Source organism: Dendrobium catenatum, unplaced genomic scaffold (assembly GCF_001605985.2).
Source record: "Dendrobium catenatum unplaced genomic scaffold, ASM160598v2 fragScaff_scaffold_621, whole genome shotgun sequence".
Lineage (NCBI taxonomy): Eukaryota > Viridiplantae > Streptophyta > Magnoliopsida > Asparagales > Orchidaceae > Dendrobium > Dendrobium catenatum.
In genome coordinates, this window is record NW_021319083.1 from 16905339 (window position 1) to 16909436 (window position 4098).

The 4098-nt window shown below is 38.5% G+C and overlaps 1 pseudogene; it reads right to left on the minus strand.

Moving 5' to 3' along the window:
- Positions 1-340: 340 nt before the first annotated feature.
- Positions 341-2975, minus strand: LOC110105463 (annotated as a pseudogene).
- Positions 2976-4098: the final 1123 nt, after the last annotated feature.

The window sequence follows — 4098 nt, forward strand, 5'->3', positions numbered from 1 at the left end:
TAATATTCTTACTCGCTCGATTTTGGAGCTCCAACTCTCCAAAAACCTTTTAGTAGGGTTAAATCCACATTTCCAACCACCCAGACAACTAGAGATCTAATTTATGACTTCATGGAAAGAAATAAGAATGATAATACAGAGACTGCAACCACTCAATATCTTTTGGAATTTTGTCTTCAAATCTTGTGGTCTTCGACCAGCACAAAGCCAATCGAAACAAAAATGACGCATCGGACCAATTTGGACCATAGAAAGGAAAATAAAAAAAGCGGATAGGAAAATCACCCACTAAAATAAAGACAATTCGAAATAATAATAAATAAATAAAAGGAAAATTTTCAGTTTCTCCCGAAAGGAGCAAAAATAGAGAAAAATCCAGATTGATAATGTTGCTTATCGATGTCAAATTGACATGATATGTTTGCGTACATGATGGAAGCAGTTCGACCGACAACAAAGTACTTATTATAGCTAATTATTTGGCGTTCGCATAACAATGGAAGCTGCAAATTCTATGAGATGAAACTTAGCAGCATATGGTCATCCCTCCATCGACCGCAATCACCTGACCGGTAATATAAGAAGCTGAAGGCATGCACAGAAACGCCGCCAGTGCCGCCACCTCCTCCGGTTTGCCGGCGCGTCCCATCGGAATCCCATAGCTTTCTATCGTCGGAGCATTCTCTTGTTTAAAAAACTGCAATTTAATTAACCAATCAGCATTCTATTTAATGAAATGTCAATTAGTATACCGGTAAATGCGTAGTAATTAATTTGAATTTTATACTAATTAAATGATCATTCTCACCCGTTCTGCTAATGGAGTTAAAATTGGACCCGGGGCAATGCAATTGGAACGGATGTTGTCTTGTGCCCACTCCAAAGCCAGATTTCTCGTCAATTGGTTCATTGCACCTAACCAAGATTATTACATAATATACATATCTAACTAATTAAGAACAACTTAATTGTAATTAATTAAAGAAGGTATGGAACAGGGGAAGTTAACTACTTTTAGTGAGACCGTTCAAGGTTGAAATTGGAGCGGCCACGAGCCCTGCAACGGAGGAGATAAAGACAATGCTGCCTGCGGCGGAAGCCTTAAGCAGCGGGTGACAAAGTTGGCTGAGGTGGAGAGCTGATTCCAAATTGGTGGCCATCAGAAATGAGTAATCCTCTAAACTACTTTCAAGGGCAGCTTTCATTATCGTTGTTCCTGTGTTATTAAACTGCACGTACAGTACAGATTTATATATATTTGAGATTCTCAACAACAAGTATAGTTAGCCGTATGTTATAAGGGTTAACTTACAAGTATGTTTAGCTTTCCTTGGAAGAGAGAAGAAACTGTGGCGACTAATTTTTCCCGCTCTGCTCGAGAGGAAACGTCACAAACTTAAGCTGTGACATGAAGTTTCAAGCTAAGCCATTGCTGAAGGGATTTATCAAGATCAGCTTGATTCCGAGCACAAGTGTGCACCTTTACTCCGAGCCTGGCCAGCTCTTCTACTATCGCTTTCCTGATATATTAATTCATATATCATAATCAATGATTGTTCAAATGTTAAGAAGGGAAGAGAAGGAAAAAATCATTAACTAACCCGATTCCTTTAGAGCCACCGGTGACCAAAGCAGTTGCTCCATGAAGAGACCATCTCTTCTCCATTTCCATCTCTCTCTCTCTGGTTCACCACAAGCTTGCTGTTTGGGGCTTAATCTAAAGGTACTGGGAAGCTGCTCAGATATTTATGGTGCAGCCGATGCAGAAAATTGTTCTAATTGTAGGGACCCACGATGACGCACGTAACAAATGTAGCGTGGACATCTGTCTATACACGCAAGCGTTGGTTAAGTTGTCAGTTGTCACTATGTAGTGTAACAGCCAGCAAGGATGATATTTCCCAAAAAGGCAAAAAAAAAAACAAAAAACAAACATCCAAGCCATGAGATGGCAATTTGACTCAAATTTACCATTTCATACAGGATTTAAGGCTGCTTTCTGCCAAAAATGCTGTTCTGCGTGGAAGAGATGAATCAACCACCCAATTTGACACTACATCTACGGGAGCAACTTGATCATCTTCTTTTACTCAAATATATGAAAATTAGATACAAGATTTGTATACACAAAAATACTTCTCAATCTATTCAAAAACAGCCAGAGCCAACACTCAGCTAAACAGAGAAGCTTAAAATTGCTAATTTAGAAATGCTACCCTTCAAATAGATAAGAACAATTAATTTCTCATAACAGTAAACAATTCACCTCAAAGATCTAAAACAGATCTTTAGAAATATATATAAATTAATTCTGCAAGAAGAGCAATTCAGAAATCAGGAAAAGCCAGATAACCGAGAACACTCTAAACTGAAAAACAATACTCCAGTGCACCAATCATGATCTAAATCAGATCTTTAAAAATAGGAGCAGCAGGGAAACTACAAGGAGAAAAAATATACATGCACTTTCAGCATAAAACCAAGGAACAAGATCTTACGGTACAAACCGACTTCCAACCGACCATCAAAACCTATTATCTTTCACGGAGATGAAGACCAAGTTAGAGGAGAACAAGCAGGGTTCATCTTCTTCACACACAAAAATACCAAGATTTCATATCCCCACATTTTCTCTCTTGCACTAGAAGCCCAAATCAATCGTTAACAAAGACCTAACCCTTTCTTGCTCTCACACAGGAAAGAGCTTACCACACAAAACCGGTGACTAATTGACTGTCACATACAATTGAGTTTCTCGACGAAGAAGAACAAGATAGAGAGGAGAAACAAGAAAAATTCACCTTCTAAATAAAACCAAGGATTTCACCACCTTTCTCTTCCACTCTTTCGCTCAAGAAGCCAAACACCAAAGCCCTAGATCTCTCGGACAGATTTGCTCTCACACCTGAACCAAAAAGCCCAGCTCTATGCCTCTATATTTCCCTTTCTTTTCAAAGCCTTATCTACGGTTTGCCTCGATGGGTATTATTAAATTAGAAAAGCAAAACAACTAAATCAAGGTAAGCAAGAATAATGATAAGCTCAAATAAAAAAATACTGAAATAGAATATTACAAATTTTAATATTCTTATGACTGCTTATTAAAAGTTTATAGAATATTCTTATTAGCCTATAAATAAGTAAAGTATTGTAGTAAGAAGCATATTGATGAATATTATCTCTTCTTGAAGTTTTTAAACTTTGTGTTTATGCCTGGATTGAGATTTCCTTCAAGCAGATCCTACTCTTCCGACGATCACCACATCAATCACTTTGTATGGTTTTATGAAAAAAAATAAAAAATTAAGGCCATAATTAGCTAGTAAACTGTAATCTAATTGTTGCGGGCTAGAATATACGCGGCGGTAGAGTTTTTAAATTTCCGTCCGAGCGTTTGTACGAATATTCAGCACACAAAAAGGAAAGGAAATGAACACCAGCATTTTTACGTGGAAAACCCAAAAGAGGGGAAAAACCACGGGGCCACGCCCAGTTGAAGTAATTCCACTAGTGTTTGTTTGAAGTACAAAGGCTGATTCGTCCCACAAGTTAGGACGATCAGATTACAATCAATTTCTTCTAAATTGAAACAAAGTTACAAAGTTCTGCAGAATTCCAGCGTCTCCCGAATATCCGGCAGAATTCCGGCGTATTCAGGCGGCGGAAAGAACTCCGGCGGTGGTCGAGGAGGAGCTGATTCTCCTTCCCTTCTTCTCTTCTTCTTCTCTCTCTTGCTTGGGTCCCCTCTTATGAGAAATGAGGGTCTATTTCGTATTTCCGAGACGCTCAGTTTGACTATAAGCTTGCTGAAATCGGAGTTCGGGTGTACCCGGATTTAATTTCTGAAGTTTCCAACTTGATTTTTTGCGCCGAGATTCGTGCCCGATCAAGTAATTTCATGATGATGTATCACTAATAATCCTCAATTGTTCGCTTCATCTTTTACATTAGCCGAGCACCCAAAACTGTTGAATCCTTCAGCCATCTCAAAAGCGCCGCTGCTTACAGCAAATATAAGGTTGTAAAATGACAGGGGAAAGGAAACACAACTGTATATTTTTCATTACTCTCCCAAAACACCAATGTACAAAATATATG